This window comes from Calypte anna, chromosome 3 (genome assembly GCF_003957555.1).
Source record: "Calypte anna isolate BGI_N300 chromosome 3, bCalAnn1_v1.p, whole genome shotgun sequence".
Taxonomy (NCBI): domain Eukaryota; kingdom Metazoa; phylum Chordata; class Aves; order Apodiformes; family Trochilidae; genus Calypte; species Calypte anna.
Genome location: NC_044246.1, coordinates 53,912,653 through 53,933,166, shown reverse-complemented (window position 1 = coordinate 53,933,166; position 20,514 = coordinate 53,912,653). Strand labels below are relative to the sequence as shown.

Here is a 20,514-nt window from a genome sequence, read left to right as displayed (position 1 = left end):
TGGTCAATGTCCAAGTGGAGATCAGTGATGAGTGATGTTCCTCAAGGGTTGGTACTAGGGCAGGTGCTGTTTAACATCTTTGTCTGTGACATGGAATAGGATTGAATGCACCCTCAGGAAGTTTGCTGTGACCAGCAGGTCAAGGAAGATGACTGTCCTTTTCTATTCCACTCTGGTGAGACCCTCACCTGGTGTACCGTGTCCAGTCCTGCAGCTCCTGACACAAGAAGGACACTGAGATGTTAAAGCAAGTACAGAAGAAGGGCACAGAAATAACCAGAAGGCTGGAGCAATTCTTCTATGAAGACAGGTTGAGAGGCTTGAGCTTACTCAGCCCAAAGAAGAGAAGGCTCTGCAGAGACCTTATAGCTGCCTTCCAATACATGAAGGGGCTACAGAAAACCTGGAAATGAACTTTTTATATGGGCATGTAGCAGTAGGATGAAGAAGAATGTTTCCAAACTAGAAGAAGGTAGATTTACATATAGGTATTAGGAAGAAATTCTTTCCTATGATGGTTTTGAGACACTGGAACAGGTTTCCCAGAGGAGCTCCTCTCACCTAGTATAATGATTTTTCTGCTAGTTTTCCCTCCAAACTTCCCTGGTTGAGAAAGAAGTAGCCAGAGAGGGCTTAGATAGCTCTACAGTTAAATTCTGTTTATTTACTACTGTTTCATTCTAGCATCAGTCAGGCAAGGTGGAAAGTTTGTCTCATGGAAGCTAATCTTAAGTATCTATTTCTGCTATTTTATACATTTTAAAGGTTTAGCCTTTTTTCACAATTATTATTGTGAAAAATCATTACCTGCCATACATATTCTGCTCTGTGGCAGCACCATGCAGCTGTAGGAAAGGAAACAAAACAGCAAGGAAAGCCTTTTCATGGGCTGCATGTGAAAGAGAAAAGCATGATATAAATGTGGACTTAGTGGCATCCTGTGATATAGCTGATCCTCCACAGCTTCTCTCCCCACTCCCTTCATTTTGGCACAGCAGCCTTGGCTCTCGAGGGACATACAAAGTCTTCATTACCACTGACAGACGAGCCAAGCAAAATGACAGGGGCCAGAACCAGATCTGTGTAGTTCTGCCCACTTTCCCACTGCAGCTCATTGTAGGCCATGGGTCTGAGCCCACTCTGCAAATTTGGCTGTGTATTTGCAGCAAGCAGAAGCCCTTTCACAGGGCTGTCCCCAGCAGAAGCCCAGAAAGAGACAAGGCTGCCAGCACCCCATGCCCTGCACCAAACATGCTGCAAGGCGAGGAGGCAGACTCAATGACAGGCTTAGCCCATCTGCTCCTAGAACTTTGATGCTGAAAAATAAGGAAAACATGTTCTTGGCCCCTGCCAACAGCACACAGGAAAAAGGGGGATGGTGTGGGATCACATGCAGCCACATAGGCTCCAGCCCTGCTAAATGCCGAGAGGAGGCTTCCTTATCCATGAAGGCTAAAAGGAGTCAGCTAAAAGGAGGGTCTAGAGTGGCATCCAGAGTGCACACATTCACACATTCATCAAAAATTCTTCCCAGTGGGCTGGTCCCAGGACATGCCTGGTGTGCAAAGAGACACAGGGATACAGGAGAGCTTCTCTCCAAGCTGTTCTCTGTTTAATGTGCCAGAAGGCCTCTCCTAAGGACCACTCAGCAGCTCTCCTGAGCAGAAAAACCCTGCTAGCTCTGGCATGGGTAATCAGTGACACACTTACTGCCCCCCACCCCTTCCCCAGCTGGGCAGATGCTGGAGGTGGTGAGAGAAGCAAGGGTCCAAGTGCCCATTTCCCTCAGAAGCAGAAAAGTGGACATAAGAATAATGCAAACATGCTTCTCAGCTAATGCTAAGATGGAGTGAGAAGCTGGGATAGTGAGGAAACAGCAGTCCTGGGCAAGAGAGTGGCTGCTGGGGAAGTTCTTGGTGTTATTCCTGGGGTTGGACACAGGTTACAGGCCCTGATCCTATGGCTGAGGCACCCATGGGTGGCTACAGGCACTGAAATGCAGAAATACAAAACACTGTCTCTCTCCAGTAGTTGGTCAGTTCTTTGTGCCGTATATTGGTGGTGTGGTCTTGCCAGTCTGGAAACTCAGCTCCTCTCCCTTCTCTCAGCACCACAGTGCAGCAAGGATCAGCTCTCCTTCCAGCAGCTCAGTGCTTTTGCCTTTACTTTCCATGTCATCTGCTCCTCCACCCTGCACGTGATTGAGCTGTTATTAATGGACACTAAAAATCTGTCACAAAAACGTCCTTGTTCAGATTTTGCCTGCCCTTTTGCTGAATAACTACAAAAAGCCTTCTGACACACCTGCAGCTGTCAAAATGTACCTCTTAAACAGCAAGGAAAAATCTGGCCCTGTTTTTGAGCAAATACTTGCTGCTAGTAAATGAAAGTGTAATCTAGAAATGCTTGACTACTAGGGACACCCTCCCTGAGCATATCAGTTTTCAATGCATGAAAAGCTGGCTTGATAATTCAGTTAATATAAAATGCCTGAGATCTTGCAGCCTCTGTACATCTGCCAGTAAATGGGCAAAAGTAAGTCCAGTTGCTTTTAGGTAGCATGAAGGCAAAGGTCGCCTTCATCATAAAATAGAGGAGGCTGCAGGGAAGTCATATAGAAAATAACTTACAGAATCATAGAATTGTTTGGATTGAAAGGGACCTTGAGGATCATATAGTTCCAACTCCCCTGCCATGGGAAGGGACACCTTCCACTAGATCAGGTTGCTCAAAGCTTCATCCAGCCTGGTCTTGGACACTTCTGGTGAGGGAGCATCCACAACTCCTCTGGGCAACCTGTTCCAGTGTCTCAGCACCCTCATAGGAAAGAATTGCTTCCTAATACCTGATGTAAATCTACCTTCTTCCTGTATGAAAATGTTCCCCCTCATCCTATTGCTACATGCCCACAGGCTAAGGGGAACCTTGGCACAAACAAGCCTCAGGGCCCAGGGTTTATAATACAGAGATGTCCTGTTCCTCACAAAAAACAGAAGCATGGCAAACAACTGCAGGATGGTTTGGTTTTAGATTATATTGATTAACGTACTGTCTCTGCAGGATGGGGAAAAGTTTGTTCAGGAAATATACCTGAATTTGCATCTGAAGCCCTTCTGGCAGGCTCTGCTGGGGTTCAACCACTTCAGGGGAAAATGAGAATAGTGTTACTCCTCACTGTGTGCAGGAGTGAAGCACCATCACAGGTATTGGGCTATCTCATTAAAACTACATTTTTATCAAAAAAGTTTGGATCAGATGATCCTTGAGGTCTCTTTCAACCAGGCATTCTGTGTTTTTATGATAATTTAAGTTTGCTACCCAGATGACTTCTCCCACAGCAGGGAGCTGAGGCTGAGGATCTAGAACAGATGCTGTACTGGGGGAGGCCATAGGAAAGAAGGACAGAAGACAGTGACAACCCTCTTAATCCTAATCCTCCTGCAGTAAAGGTGCTCTGATGTGTTTTTGCATTAACTGCTTCCCCATACCTCACTTGTTTTTTCCTCCAGTTTCCACCAGTCCTGACTGTTGTTCTAGACAGGGATGCCTTCCTTTACCCCCTCTGGGGAAGCAACTTAGTGCATATTTCTTAAAATGGGACTCCCAAACCAAGGGTTGTATGCTCAGCCCCTGCCACCCCAGCCCCAGCTGGTCCCTCAGGCAGAGGGTCACCTCCAATGCTTGCTACCTGGCAGCTGTGGCCACCTCCCGAAAGCCCTCACAATCACTTGCTATGGTCCAAGTGCCTGTCCACTGCCTCACATCCACTTAAGTATTTCATAAGTCCATGTGACTTTTAACAGAGATTTCATAATCCTAAAAGGCCATTACAAAGCAAATAAAACCCAAACTCCCAAAACAACAAACAAAACATCCAATATCCTTTCCTTTCTCCCTTTATTTATTTTTTTCAGTGTCCCTTACAGGGCAGCATCAGGCTGAACCTTTGTCAGTGTGGCTATTTCTCTTTATTAGCTGACAAAATATCCCAAACTTCACTGTACTTGAAAAGGCCTGTCCTAGTAAGTTATTTACTCTTACTCATCAGCAGATAATGACAAATATTCCTCTCCTGCAGGGCTCCTCTCCACACCTCATGGCTGCCAGCTGCTCTTTCTCCTGGGTAGACACCAAATTGCCCACTTGGGCATTGCTCCTGGCAGGTGGGAGAGAGGTTGACTGGTTCCCATCAGGGCTGGAGTAGCCTTAGGGAAGTCCAGCCCTTGCCTCTTTCCTCTTTTTCACCCCCACTGAGACCTGTTCTCTTTGGAAACAGCATGAAGACCATAACATTTAACCTGAGCCCAAAGGGACAAAGTGAGCAAGAGGAAAACAGGCCCAAAAGTGCCCTTGCTGGGCCCTGGGCTTCAAAGGAGGAAAAGTTGGGCTGTTACTACTTGAAGGGATTCTGTACTCAGGAGTTTTACATTAATGCTGTAATCACAGTCAGCATACCATCATCTATCAGGAGGGAAAGGAAAAGCCCTTTCCAAGGCTTTGATTTCTCTCCCTTCCACTCTCACACTTGCTGGGAGAATTGGTATTTGTGGGTTATTGTAGTTCCTCACAAAGAACTGCATGTCTTCTGTAGTGGAAAGTATTCCTGTCTCCATGCATGCGGGCAGTTGTGCTAAGCAAAAAATTTTTGCTGTCTCTGAGGGAGTACTCCCCCAGAGGCAGCAGTAATAGCACTGTTAAAACAGTCATCACAATACCAACTGGATTTCCCAGGCATAAGTCAGCTACACAGCTATGGCTGGTCCCCAGACACTGACAAATCTGCACCTTTGTGCCATCACACAGCAGGAGGAAGCTGTAAGTTATAAACATGTAGGTGGTTTCTACTTGTGAGCAACAGAGAATCGGAAATGCCATTCTGCCCTGGAGTTATTAGTTCTGCAACTTAACCAACCAGCCTTTTCTTCATGCTAAACAGGAATGAGTTTTCTTTAATTACCACTGATTTCCATTAAAACTGCTGGCCCAGATTAAACATGAGTTCATTCTCTGACTCCCTCTGTGGAAAGGACCAGGTGACACTTTTGTGCCTCTCTGAAGGACTGAAGAGGCCTCATGCTCTGCAAAAGTCTAGCTGCCCAAGGATGCTGGCACATGGGCTGATGCACAAGTAGTTTCTGCACTGAACTTTAGGTGCTCAGCTGACCCAAGAATTTGGAGAACTTGATAGCAGCTACTAAAATCTTCCAAGGCAGCTGAGCTTTGAGAATCACAAAACTGACAGACCTTTACGTCTGGATCCAGTTTAGTGTTTTTATAGTGCTCTCTCACATCACCAATGCAAATGTGATGACATAAAGCTGTGTCAAGTGCTTTCATCCAGGCTTATTTGGTCCCAACTTCTTTAACTGATGTTTTGTTACAGAGACTATACCAGGAGTGGCCATAAGCCAAAAAAATTAATCAGAAGTTGTTATGGTTTGAGTGGGCCAAGATAATGTACCAATACAGGGACCTAGAGAGAGGGTCTTTAGGACCGAGTGAGAAGGGGTGGAAGAGAGAGGGGTCAGTTCTCCCTCCTGTTTTCTGCAATACTCTATAAAAGCCAGGAGTACAGAAAGCCTGTCTCCCTTCCTTCTCTCATCTTCTGAGATGCATCACTGCACTAGGAGGTCTTGGGAAGAGACTCCAGTTTTGTTGTCCATTGGATGCTAGGAAGAACTGAGTACCACTCTCCTGAATCAACTCTGACACAAGACACCCTCAGAACTTGTATCTGGATCATCAGGATCAGGTATTCATATATATTTGTTCCTCATCCTAAGTGCAACTGTCCCTTACCTGATCGAGTTTTAATTTCCAGCCTCTAAGCTTCTCTTCCTTATTCCCCCCTATCTCCCCATGGGAGGGTGAAGGGGTCTAACAGAGAGAGAAGATATGTTCTCTTGGTTGTGGTTCACCCTGCCCACTAAACTGAGACAGAAGTGAATAGAGATGCAGAGAAATTGAGAGGCTAGAGGGTGTGCAAGGGGAAAAAAAAGGAAGGAGGAAAGGCAATAGCTAAAGAAAGATACACACTCAGCAGGCACACACTCCAAGTGGAGTAAATGGAAATAAATCTGAGCCATTGCATATCTTCACCTACAATCTCGCAAAGAAAATGAAGTTTGACTTGGAAAAAAAAACAGACAAAAACAAACAAACAAACAAACAAACAAACAAAAAAAAGACAATAAAGCAGCATTTGGTAACATTTTGGACACTTGATAGAAACACTTCCTTTTGAATTACCAAAATGAGAGCACAGAGCAACAAGTACCAGTCATGAAGTGAAGAGAGACTGAAAATTAAAGCAGTGAAACACTGACAGGACAGACAAGTCAAAGGGCAACAGAACAAGTACCCCAGCTAACAGTGGCAGGGCTTATATGCTGTAAATGGAATACTTGCCATCACAGAGCATCATCTTAGTAGAAAGAGGGTTTTTCCTAAGTATAAGGGGAAAAAAGCATAAACTATGCCTCTAGCATTTGTTTTATTTTCTCTTTTAAGTGTAACAGAAAAAAACAAAAGTTTCAATTCCATATGCATTGCCAGAGATGATCAATAACAAGTGCAGGAGAAGAGTAAGGAAAAAGACAAGAAGGCATGGTGAGTACAGTGTCCTATTGCTCAGGAAACAAATACTTCTTATAATGATGTGTCCTATTTCCCCTTTGTAAGGCTGTATGTTCAGTGGCATCCAACTTGGAAAACTTTTGCATGGAGCAGATTTAAGATTTCCATGTTAAACATCTACCTCTGGCTCACAATGAAGTAAGACAGTATCTGAATAAAGGAATTAGATTATGTTGTGGGCGTAAGTGAGATGCACAGAAAATAACTAACCACACAAAGAGGAGCTTCAGTAAGCACAGGCCAGTAAAGTGATGCTTCTCTCAGCTTCAGCCAGTGAGATAGTAGAGATCATCACTTTGAATACACCAAAATTAATCACTGCTATTGTTATTTTGCTGTGACTCTCTGATTTGCCTCTCTGTCTTAACAACCTTAAAAGTCTCACCTTAAGAGTCTCAGGTCTCTGCAGTGTGTTTTGTGCAGCGCTTCAGACAATGGAGCTTGACCAGCAGGTTGGCTTGGTCTTTTTCGTCTTGGCTTCAGAGTGCTATCACAAAATAAATGTTTAAAAATATTGGTAACTATTATGCTGAAGGCTTTTCCCAACTAAGCACCAAGCAGATAGAGTTCAGGTCTTACAGTTGTACTGTGCATTTAATTTCCTACAACCTACTGTCATTCTCCATTTACCATTCTGTTTTCTTACAGGCCAAACTGGGGAGTTAAATGGAGAGTGGCAAGGCAAAATAATGTCTTCTGTAAGTCAGAAATTACCTCTTTGATCCCCTCTTTAGCAGCCACAGAAATAGGAAAATCTCACACTAGAAACTTTGCTTTGGGGCAAGAGGGAAGCAGATTGCAATCATCTAACTTTGAATGTGGGCATGCTGAAATTCCAAAAGCAGCTGTTTTCATTTCTCCATGCCCAACCAATGAGAACATCCATTCCTAGTAGATTGTAAGGAGTTTTATCTACAATCATTTGGTTTTAAATTAACTCTTCTTTTCCTGGTAATTTTAGGGAAACTCTTGCCTTTTTTTGCAAGATGGGTCTGCTCAATGCACCACGTTTGAATACAGGCTTCAGGGACAAATCAATACAATATTTCACCACATCAGATTTTAGTGTGCATCTGTACCAACCACAAATGTTACAGGATAACACTTCCGCCCCACAGCACAGGTAAGCTTCAAATCACTGTTTTTGTTTTGAACTAATCTCAACACATTTTGCCAGTCTTTTGGATTTGATTGTTTATTATTTTCTGACCAATCCTTTTCATCTTTAGGGACAGTGTCCCACGGTTCATTCAAGGAGTCAGTTGAGCTTACTGAATTAAGATTGGTACCTTTCTCCTCTCTGTGCCATCTTTTTTTTTCATCTGCAGAAAGAAGTTTCCCAAACTGTTTGAAATGCTAGATCTCTCCTGATTTTGACCTTGTAGGTCGTTTCTCTATTAAGGTTTTTAGGTGACCATATGTGAAATTGTGTCTCAAAAGTGAGGGTGCAATACCTTTTCACTTAGCCTCCTTAAGCCTTGCAAAAGGGCTCGGTTCACCCTGTGTCTCTGTCTTGGGGGGTTTTATTTTGGTGTTATTTCTCTGCCTGCCCCCTCTATTCACAACTGTCCATTCACCCTGTGGCTCCTCCTGTTGCTGAGGAGGGATACGGGGGGGCATGGCAGTTACAGAAGCATAAGAAGGTTTTTGGTCATCATTTGCTGATGCCTGAAGGATTTTCACAGAGGATTTCCAGTCAGCTTCCAGCACCTCATATTTGTGGCTGTATTCAGTTAATTCCTTGACCAAATCGGACCAAGTTAATGAACTTTCAATTCTAGCCTTAATTTGTATTGCTAGATTTTATAGCTCCTCAGGCAGCCCTCAGATAAAAATATCCATCATCTGTGGTCAGCATCAGAGGGCTGTCCTGGTAGAGTATCAGTATGAGAATCATTTGAATTGCACTTGCTTTGTATACGTTGTCCATCACCTGGGGGAGATTTCCCCACAATACATGGGGTTTCCCTCTTGATATGGGGTCAATTAAACCAGTGTTAAAAGCGGCTTGTTGAGTCAGAGACCAGGGAGCCCTGTGGTTGCAGTAATTAGCATGGCTTCTGCCTCCCAATAGCCTGGGGCTTCTTTTTTGAATAGCAAAATATTAACTCCCAAGGATGTGACACTTATTATATATTCAATGTGTGTCTCAGAGGGTAATCTACCAAATTGCATTTTTAACTGCACGAATTCCAAGGGAGAATATAGAATCTCTTTGTGTGTTACCTGTTTTCATCCTGTGTCTCGTTCACAAGACTTGTCAAATCTTATAAAATCTCCAAATTCCTCCAACATGCTGCTTTCTCTGTTCTCCGATTGTTGATGCAATTCCTCTTTCTGCTGCCTGATCATAGTGGCCAGGAAAAAAAAAAGGCACGAGCATTAAAATAATCTACACCTGTTGGGGAAACAGTTCAGAAATATACAGGTTGTGAGCAATCCTGACTTACTTCAATTTAGGCCACATTGGGTTAATGGTTATTGAGGCCTAGTTAGAGGCTTTCTGAGAATGAGCTAATGGGAAAGAGATAACTTAATTGGCAACAGAAGAGGAAAATAATTATGTGAGAAGCAGGTTCCATGAGAATGGTATGTGTAATTGGAATACAAAGCCACCTGCATGATAAGATGGTGTAAACAAGGCTTCTCTATATAAAGTGAGTGCAAGTTGTTAATAAACGATTTCATACAATCATATTGATGTGCACATGGAATCCTTAAACCTCCGCAGACTGTTTTCCCACAAATGGCACCCAAACAGGGACGGCCCGGACCTGGGACTCTCATGCTGTTGCTTCCAGGAGCGATGAAGACGGAATGAGAGGGTAGCGGAGAAGCCAGCCGAAAGGAGATTGCTGCCCCGGCAATCTATGTAGCTGGTGCCCGGCTACGGAATAAAAGAGGTACCTCGGAATTGAAGAATCTTGCCCTGATCAGGTGAGCGGCTGGGGAGGAGATGGGGTCTACACTGTCTAAAGATGAAGAGGCAGTAGTTAAGCTCCTCCAATATATTCTCTCTAAGAGAGGTTTATCATATGATGGCAAATCCTTACGAGAATTGCTGAAATGGGCACGGGATAGAGACTTGATCTCCTCGATGGGTACCGTTTTTGAGTTACCTACCTGGGAAGCCATAGGTACTGCCCTGTGGAAAAAAATTAGCGAAGGAGATAAGGAGGCGGGACGCTTAGCGTTACTTTGGAAATTGATTAAAGTAACTTTAGAAGAGATGGAAAGTGAAAGAGCGGCAGCCGCCTCTGTTTTCGTTGCACCGATTCACGAGGAGACCAGTGGAAGCATTAGGACTGGCTGCTCAGCAGCTGCGGCTCCTGCTAGCGAAATGCCGGAGGCGCTTCCACTGAATCCTTTTGCCAGTAGCCCGCCGCCGCCCTTACGGGGATTTTTCGGCACCACAACATCGCGCGGATTAGATGGAATATGCGGGTGCAGGAGAAAGTACATTTAACGAACCCGATTTGCCGCCTCCTCCGAGTGAGGATGAGTTAAGACAATTTTTTTTAAATAATGAATGTAGTACTTTATCTGAAGCCCAGCGTGCTAACCGATCGGAAGCCTTACAGAGCACAGAGTGTCCACCATTGTCAGACAATCCTCTTATCACCTCAGAACGAGAAGGATCTGTTGAAAAGTTGCTAAACAGCCTTATCCTAAAACTGGGAGATCTTACAGCTAAACCGGCAGGAAAGCGCTTGGGTTTAGAGTCTTCGGCCCTGGTACCGCTTAACTCTTCACAGAGTCCTCCGTGTGCGGGAGCAATTATTCCACCTAATTTGCGGAATCCGGTTCCTGAGCTTCCAGAAGAATCCGGATCTGGACAAAGGTGGAGAGCGGTCGTACGTGATGCAATAATGGAGGGACAGTTTGTACCTAACTTGGCGGCGTTCCCCCTGACGATACAAGCGGATGGGACACGAATATGGGAGCCTTTTGATTGGAAAATACTAGAAAAGGCTAAAGCAGCAATAAGTCAAAATGGCATTAAGTCTTCTATGGTCCAACAAATGTTGAAATATATTTTTACGAGTGATTTGTTGACACCGCAAGATATATCTCAGTTAACTGACATTTTGCTTTCTCCCTCACAATTACTGTTGTTTTCTAGGGAATGGCAAAAATTATGCAGTGCTGAAGCATCTCAGCCACGACAACAAGACGGTATTCAGGTGCAAATGCTAATGGGTCAAGGTCCTTTCGCCGATAACAATTTGCAAATTCAGTTTGCGCCACAGGTGCTGCAATTAACTCAAAAGCTTGCTTTACAGGCGCTGACATCGATCCAGGAACCTGGCCGACTGCATGCTTTCGCTCATATCAGACAGGGTTTAAATGAGTCTTTTTCTGATTTTGTTGATAAACTGTTCAGGACGATTCAAAACCACCCTGATTTGGATGAGGACTCCAGACAGCGTATGTTTAGGGTTTTAGCTTTTGATAATGCGAATGATAAAACAAGGCAAATTTTAGGACCATTGCCTCTAACAGCTGAGGTTGCAGATATGATTGAGCTCGTAGAACGCACTCGGCAATCGGAAAAGGCCGTCTTTATGGCCGCGGCGCTAAAAGATGTGGTTTCAATAGCGCCGAAAGGCAGGGTGGCGAATGATAAAAAATGTTTTAATTGTGATAAAGCAGGTCATTTTAAATCACAATGCAGAGGTGCAGGACCTAGACGGAAATGGTGCTCGAATTGCAATAGAGACAATCACAATACATCTGAGTGCCGACAATCGGGAAACCGTCCGTGGAGCGCGAATTACCCGCGCGCCAAGACACAAATTCGGGGAGCTTGGTCCGCTGGTCAGGGACCTCAGGGACTTCAGGGACCTCAGGGGCCCTGGACACCATCAGCTCCGCCACGCACTGGAGCGCCAGAGTTGACGTGGAAACATTGTAACATTTCCATTGTAACATTGTTAAACACTGACGTGCATTTAGTGGACTCGAATATTCAGGGACCCCTAGGACATAATTTGTGTGCTTTACTTTTAGGACGGTCATCTACTTCTAGGCAAGGTATTTTTGTAGTTCCTGGTGTGATTGATGCTGATTCTACTGGGTTGGTAAAAATTATGGTTTATACTATTACTCCACCAGTATCCAATCCAAAAGGCAGTAGGACAGCACAATTAGTACCATTTGTGTCACAGGTGCCGTGTAAAGGTGACAGGGATAGAGGAAGTGGAGGTTTTGGCTCCACTGGAGTGCCAGAGGTTTATTTTGCAATGGATATAATGAAAGGGAAACCTGAGGTAGAAGTACTGCTCAAATCTAAATGAAATGAGACTATTACATTGACAATAATGATTGATACAGGAGCAGATGTCACAATAATTTCTCAGCAGCACTGGACCTCAACATGGCCCACGGTACCGTCCCCCGCAAGTATTATGGGGGTGGGAGGAACGCAGTAGACTAGGATTAGTAAAGATCCAATTGCTTTGCAATTTACTGACGGGTCTCAAGTGTCAGTTAGACCGAATGTTATGCTTGCACTTATTATGTTAATAGGGAGAGATGTACTCAGTCAGCTTAATGCTAGGCTCGTAACACAGCCTTTTTAGTAGCGGTCACTGAGGAGCAGCCTATCCTAAAAATCAAGTGGTCTACCGACAATCCTGTCTGGATAGATCAGTGGCCGCTAACTAATGAACGGCTGCAGCATGTGAAGGAATTGGTACAAGAACAACTCCTGGCTGGACATATTGTACCATCTACCTCACCATGGAATACGCCTATATTTACAATTCCTAAAAAATCTGGAAAGTGGTGTTTACTGCATGACTTGCATGCTATCAATGCGGTCATGGAGGATATGGGAGCGTTACAGCCTGGACTACCGTCCCCGGTAATGTTACCAGAAAATTGGGATCTGTTGGTAATAGATTTAAAAGATTGTTTCTTTACAATTCCTTTACATCCAGATGATGCTGAACGTTTTGCTTTTTCAGTTCCTTCTGTTAATAAGGCTGAGCCGGCACAAAGATATCACTGGGTTGTATACCGCAGGGAATGAAGGACTCCCCAACAATGTGTCAAAATTATGTTGCCTGGGCCCTACAGCCTTTATGATTGCAATTTTCTGAGTTGATTATCTATCATTATATGGATGACATTTTAATTGCAGGGAGAACACTCAATCACGATGATGTTTTAGCTCATGTAACACAGATTGTAGAACAACGTGGTTTAAAAATTGCCCCAGAAAAGGTACAGAAGCATGAGCCTTGGAAATATCTGGGGTGGACAATCACAGGGAGTGCAGTACAGCCACAGAAGGTTGCTTTTAAAACAGAAATTAATACTTTAAGTGATGTGCAGAAACTTGTGGGTGATATCCAATGGGTAAGATCACTTTGTGGGATTACTAATGATGATTTACAGCCTTTGATTGATCTTTTGGGTACCATGTCTAATGTAACTGATAAAAGAGAGTTACAGCCTATACATCAAAAGGCCTTGACTGTTATTCAGGAGAAAATTTTAACGTGTCATGCATCTTGCTTTGTAGCTGAGTTGCCGATAACGTTAATGGTAATAAATTCAGGTCAAGATCGAGTTCATCCTTTTGGGTTATTAGCTCAATGGGATGCTAAGAAAACACAAGCTTTAAGAATTTTAGAATGGATCTTTTTGTCAATCCGTTTATGTAAAACAATTACAACAAGGGTTGCAGTTTTATCTCAAATTGTTATAAAGGGCAGAGCGCGATGTCAAGACATCGCTGGAGTGGACCCAGCACAGATCATTTTGCCTCTTATGCAAGACTATTTGGTTTGGTTGCTGTGAACTTCCACAGACCTGCAAATAGCCTTAGCACAGTTTGGTGGGGAAATCACGAATTCTTACCCCTCATATCGCTTGTTACCACTTTTATCTAACATGCACTGGGAGTCATGTAGTTTTTTGTCTGACAGTCCAGTGGACGGCTTAACGGTCTTTACGGATGCTGGAAGAAAATCCCTTAAAGCTGTTGTTACCTGGGAGGAGACGCCTGGGCAATGGGAAGAACATTTAATTCAAGGGAAGTCATTTGACTCTTTGCAAACCCTTGAACTTACTGCGGTTATTTGGGTTTTTGAAACGTGGAATAATACTGCTGTAAATATAGTCTCTGATTCACTTTATGTAGTAGGTATTGTTTTAAGAATGTATCATGCCATTTTGAAAGAAATTTCAAATAAGCATTTGTATTTCTTATTGCAGAAGTTATTAAGACTCTTAGCAGAAAGAGAACATCCTTATTTTATCACTCATATCCGGAGTCATCTTAGTGACCGAGGTTTGGCTATCAGTAATAACTGAGCTGACCATTTAGTTGCACCAGCGTGGACTGGTCCTTCTGTTGATGTTTTTTCACAGGCTCGACAATCTCATGCATTTTTTCATCAATCTGCTAAAGTGCTAGCGAAGCAATTTCATTTACCTCTGGGGGATGCCCAGGGAATTGTGAAATCTTGTCCTGATTGCCAAAAGGTTGATCTTGGTATTGGGATGGAAGTCAATCCTAAAGGTTTAAAATCCTTGGAACTGTGGCAAATGGATGTCACTCATGTACAACAGTTTGGTTGCTTAAAATATGCGCATGTTGTTATAGATACTTTTTCTATGGCCCTTTGGGCCTCTGCTCAGACTGGTGAGGCAACGAAACATGTTATCAGACATCTATATGTATCCTTTGCTGTTCTTGGAGTACCTCAGTCTATTAAGACGGACAATGGCCCCGCTTATACTTCTGCTCGTTTTCGACAGTTTTGTGGACAATGGGATATTCGACATGTTACTGGTATTCCTCATAACCCTACAGGACAAGCAATAGTGGAATGTTGCCATTCGGTACTAAAGACACTCCTTGAAAGACAAAAAGGGGGGAGGAAGGTAGTCCTCCTCAGGACCAGTTAAGTAAGGCTGTATATGTCATGAACTATTTACGCCTTACAGGAGATCGTACAGAACCTCCGATACTGATTCACCAAAAAGCTTTAGCAGACTTTGCTTTGGAACCTTCCCACAAAATTTTGGTGGAATTCAAGAATTCCATCACTGGACAATGGGAAGGGCTGGCAGAGGTGAAACTGACTGGTCGAGGTTATATGTGCTTACTTACAGGTACTGGAGTGCTTTGGGTACCGAGCAGATGGGTTCGACCATGGAAACAAACGCCTTTAAATGTGGATTCACGGTGATAATATTTCTGATACAAGTATTTAGTTTGGGAGATTGCACTGATTTATTTTATTTTAGGCTGATTCCACCAGATTTTAGTAGTAATAGTGTTTTGGTTTTTTAAAGTTTTTAGTAGGTGTTGTTAAATTTTTCTCATATTGGTAAGGAGTATGATAGATTCATGAGAATGTTTTTTCAGAGGCCGAGAAATGCTGCGGAGAGAGAAATTTCCCCCCCACCTCGCCTCTTTCCCCCGCGGCTGCTTCTCAACCCCCCTTCGTGTGCCTGGCGATTGCTGCCAGCAAGCTTGCTACAGCTGCAGGTGCTGCCTCTGCCCCCGCAGATACTGTAGCTGTGAGCCCTGCTGGGAGGGGGAGGAAAGGACACCACATAGCCTCATTAAAAAGACAAAAAATGAAAAGTTTCTCTAATGCCTTCTGAAAGGTATGAAGCAGAAGTGGGAAATATTTTTACTTTGTTCTGGGCATCAAATGTCCAGGCCTGAATTCTGGTAGGCAGTAACTTGAGGGTTACCTGCTACTCAGTAAGGATAGTGATATTTTCTTTTCTTTGAAAGGAGATTTTCGCTATCCATGAAATAGAAATAATTTGGCTTCAATTAGGTTGCGTCACTACTCTGCTTTTATGCAAACTCCAGATATTTTAAAACAACTTACTTTGATGGGCACACTGATTATAATTTGATCTATTATTTAAAAGAGTTTAAAAGATGCTCAAAGCTGCACTGCAAAATACTGTGCAAGGGAGTGGTGTGATAGAAATAAATTTCTTTAAGTTTAGTTTGAAATCATTAGAATACATGATTCGATAATAAAACTATTTACATACAATCAAAAAAAAAAAAAAAAGAGAGGAAAGAAAAGGGAAGAGCGTATACCCTCATGAGAAGAAAAAAGAGCGTGACCTCATGAGAGCACTAATGAGTTATCAATAACATTTGTGATCAAACTGGTCAATGCAACAATTAGGCCTAGAATATAAGTGAAAATTTGAAATTTGGGTTTCTTGCTGTTTCATTTGTATCACACATAGCAAGAGGAAAAGCCTTTGGTAAGAATTGATAAAAATCATAAAATATACCAGTTAGCTTGTTGGCTTACAGATTTAATTAGGCAAGGCTTATCAGTTATATATGTTATTATTGCTTTCATATTACTAGTATGTTATTATTGCTTTTGCATCAGTATATATGTTATTATTGCTTTTGCATTATTAGTATGCTGTTTATGACAATATATCATTAGCATGTTATCTTACGTAAGAAATAACTCAGAATTGCTCAAAAAACAAAAAGGGGAATATGTTGGGGAAACAGTTCAGAAATATACAGGTTGTGAGCAATCCTGACTTACTTCAATTTAGGCCACATTGGCTTAATGGTTATTGAGGCCTAGTTAGAGGCTTTCTGAGAATGAGCTAGTGGGAAAGAGATAACTTAATTGGCAACAGAAGAGGAAAATAATTATGTGAGAAGAAGGTTCCATGAGAATGGAATGTGTAATTGGAATACAAAGCCACCTGCATGATAAGATGGTGTAAACAAGGCTTCTCTATATAAAGTGAGTGCAAGTTGTTAATAAATGATTACATACAATCATACTGATGTGTACATGGAATCCTGAAGCCTCCGCAGACTGTTTTCCCACATACACCATGTTTTTAAACATTTTTTTTTTAGTCTCTTGATAAAGAGTGGCACAGTTGTCTAAAGATTTTAAGGTTTCATCAATGGTTTCAAATTCTCCCCTTTTTAAAGTGTTTGCAAGCTGTATTATAAATCCTTTCCTTTGGGATGTATCTATGGTTTTGAAGTGTTGCCCGAAAGGGCATAGAAATAGACTCACGAAATTCTTCCTCCTTGTAAAGGGGAAAAATCCATTCCTGAACCCCACTTGTGCTAGCACAAATGGCTGAAGTGTTCATTTTTGGAAGTAATCTGAATTTAAATTTGTAATTAATATTTTTTAAGAGTTAATTTTGTAATTTGAGTGCAAAATTACAAACAGGCTCCAATATTTTCCTCAATGTTATCCTGCTGACTATTCCAATTAAGATGTCACAGTCTGTAACTGTTATTGGTTTATATTTTATGAGGAAATACCAGCCACTGTGCATATATGGCCCACAAATTGCAAAAGTAACCAACTTTAAGATTTAAGCAAATTAAAATGGAAATATATTTTAGGGAAAAAGCGCCAAGCTAGCAACAGGTCTCAGGAAAGGGTTAATAGTGGGGGGAAATGCAGAGAAAGGGGGTTTTAAACAGATGTATTACCTAAGAGCTCTTAAGGAAAAAAAAAAAAAAAAAAAAAGAAGAAAAGAAACAGATGCAAAGTTTTCACCCTCCAAGGTCCCCAGAGAATCACCACCTCACCACTGCAGTCGCTGTCTCGTATGTAAGCTGATGATGCCGAAGGAAGTGGGAAAGAGTGGATCAAGTGAAAGCAGACCAGAATTGTCTCCTTTTTCCTCTGAGTTTCAGAGGAAAAAAATTTCTGCCTTCCATCAATCATTGCCAGAGATTTTAAACTGGTAACTGCAGGCCTTCCATTTGGTATTCAGGCATTCCAAGAATTCCTTGGCTTTTGTATTCAAATAGATCAGTTTCACACCAATCTGTATTACCTGTCTGGCAACTTTGTATCAGGAGTTGTTCTGATCTGCATTTTATCTTATCAGCCTGTTACATTAAGGTGGGTGTTACCATATCAAAGGAGAGGGGGTCTGCTGCTGAAAATACCTTTGTTATCTTTTGAAGTGTAGACAAAGCAAATGGTGCCATCTCATGCAATCTTGGATGTAATTTTGCTGATTCAGGAGACATTTTTTCAATTTACTAACCTGTCTATGACACTAGTGCCTTGTATACTGAGTGGTCATAGGATCCAAAGCCTTGTTGAAGACACCAGTCTCGGAGCCATGAATTGACTTGTTGGCTTTTCCTGGATATTCCCTCGTCCATTGCTGATATTAGGGGATGGAAGAGAACACAATCTGAGCTCCTGCCCTTTACCAGTTGCCCCAAGACCCTGAAATCCTTTAATTGATTGTGAGCCTCTCATTTGTTACATCAGCACTACTCACCTGAAAGACCAGAAGTGGCTAATAATCAGAAAGACTCACAAGGGCAGGATGTTTATCAATGATGTCCTTTACCTGGGCACCAGGGAGGCAGCAGACCTCTTTATGAAGTAGGTTCAGTCTGCATATTGGGCCTTCTACTCCCCTCAGCAGGGAGATACCTACAATAAGCTTGAAGCAAGTCTGCCTTTGTGGCACTTCTGGACTTCATGAGTCCTCATACTTGTTCACAGGAAGTTCTTAATGTAGAATCTCATACCTGTTCTGCAATGGCACTACAGGTGATGTGCTTTTTATAGGACACTTGCTCCAGTTGTTTCGTTTCTTTTGTCAGGCAGAGACCTGTTCCTATTGACCTTGCTCATGTGGGTTACTACAGCAAGGCTGGGGAGCTTGCTGATGAGAGCATACAGAACCATCTGATCAGCTAGGAGCTTCCTCCCATTCCACTTCTGTAGTCAATCTCCCTCCCGCTCTCCCTGGTATTTTTCAGCCTAGTCACTTAATCCCTGAGCTCCATCACTTCATCTTGGAGATGTGCCACTGTGCCACCTGCCACGTGAGCAGGTCATCAATCTGCTTACACCACACGCAGCCACAGTAGGTGTTGCCCCGTGTTGCGCCCTGTTGCCTGTGAAAGGCCGTGGGATTCCTCACAGCCTGTGGCCAGGATACCAATATCCATTTTGGTGGGTGACGGGACCACAGTCTTCCTCCTCCAACTAGCCACTATTTGATGTGTTAATACCTCCTTTAGATGTACCTGGCTGGTACTGGTTCCAAGGTTGGTCCTTCCAAGGGGGGATGGCAACATGCACAGGAGAGTGGAAGGATCTTTTTGGGTTACCTGTCCTTCCCCCAGCAGTGAAGGAGCCCTGCCACTTGCCCTACCCATGCAAACTGATTTGCCATGCCTCACTGAAGCGCCACACCACTCTTTGCCTCCTCTGGGTCACTGGCACTCCACAGAGGTGTTTATATCTCCCATGCAGCTCCTGGCCACATCTCCTCCATGCCTGATTGGTTGCCATGGACTCCTGGATCCTCGTGGGGCACAGGCTGTTGGGAGTCCTAGAGCCCAGGAGCTTCTCTGTACAGTGGGACTGAACCCTCCCCCTAGGCTTACCTCAGTCACTGCTGCTGCTGCCTTGCCAACGCCACTAGCTGCAAAGAGAACTGCATTTAATTATATAAGTAAAATGTACTGTTATACAGTAATGCAATTTTATTTTCCTTAAAAAGGAAATGGGTATTAAATTACTTTAATTTATCTCTACTCTTTTCACTAAATACAGATATTTCTCACGCATTTCCCTCAAAACTGTTTAAGAGGTCAGTGCTTGCTAGGTGAAAAACAAAAATCTTAAGACTTTAAACAAGGTTGGGTTTTCTGCGGGCTTTTGTAAAAATATTTTTTTAATAAAAGTTTTTTTTTCTTCCCTACTCCAAAATTAATGCTAACAATGACCATTTTAAAAACAAAAATCCAGCTAATTGTGTTAAAAATGAACCATTGTCACACAATTATTTTCAAAACAATTAGAACATTAGAACATTAGAAAAGAATACAAGTTCTAAAGGTAAGAAAAAAATAATACTTCCATTCTGAAGGTACTTCAATTCAGCATCAATTTGGCAGCGACAAAAATGACTCTTTGGAAGCTACTGTTATGCTGCTTCCATGTCATCACCACCTATAGTGTTTAACAATGGCTTTAAAACAGTGCCTCTCCAGACATAAAGAAGCAAATGGGACAGTTTCAGAGAAAAGAACACACTGCTAGATTTTCAGTAGGAGGAGAAAGACTAAGCAAAACATATATAAATTCATGGCCTATCCTCCTTTCTTTGCCTCTCCTTTCCCATTACAATAGAGACTTAAATATTAGACTTAGGTATTTTATACACAAAAAAGTTATTTAAATAAAGGAAGAAATCCACAGCCTGCCTGCTCTACATCAAACATAAACCATATTTCAGAAAAGCAATAATGTGGGAAATTACAACATGTGATTCAGTCTGTCTTCTAACATACATTTTGGAATTACCAAGGTCACTGCTTTAGCAGACGTAGTGAGCATAGAAGATCACATAATTGGGTGCGAGACAGAGCTTGCAAGACCAACCTAGGTACCTTGTTGCATACTAAACTCTCCAGGCCCAAGAAATAATGAAGACAAGCCCCTAGAAACCAAGTAAGCAAGAGGTTATAATGCAGAGAAAAGAGGTGCACCAAAGTTCAGCATCTGCCTCTGGTCCTGCAGGAATGGTCTTCCACTACACTGTGATGCAGCAACAGGATAGTGTGAAGGCCAGGAGCACCTCAGTCAGGGCTTCACTATTGTTCTACTAACAAGGCAAAGGGAAGCAGGCAATGTGCCATTTGAACATGACGAACTAAAGAAGGAGGGCTTTCGGACTCTGAGAGGGGAGGAACACAAAGGAACGTGTCTATGCCTTCCCATTTTCTGCCTCTATACTCTATAAAGGTTGAGAAGGCCAGAAGCGACTCTTCTTTCCCCTCGCTCCTGGCTGTGCTCCTTTACCACCATCTCGGCTGCTGCTCTCCAGAATCCGTATCCATCGGGTGTT

The 20,514-nt window shown here is 42.8% G+C and overlaps 1 long non-coding RNA gene across 2 annotated transcripts; it reads left to right on the top strand.

The window, feature by feature from the left end:
• The first annotated feature begins 6,526 nt into the window (after positions 1–6,526).
• On the top strand, positions 6,527–19,127 carry LOC115598134. Of its 2 annotated transcripts, none has more exons than XR_003987412.1 (4): positions 6,527–6,609; positions 7,285–7,334; positions 7,598–7,759; positions 18,915–19,127. It is a non-coding gene; the product is annotated as an uncharacterized LOC115598134 (long non-coding RNA). The 2 variants fall into 2 exon arrangements; XR_003987413.1 differs by lacking the exon at positions 18,915–19,127 and adding an exon at positions 7,866–7,930.
• The last annotated feature ends 1,387 nt before the right edge of the window (positions 19,128–20,514 follow it).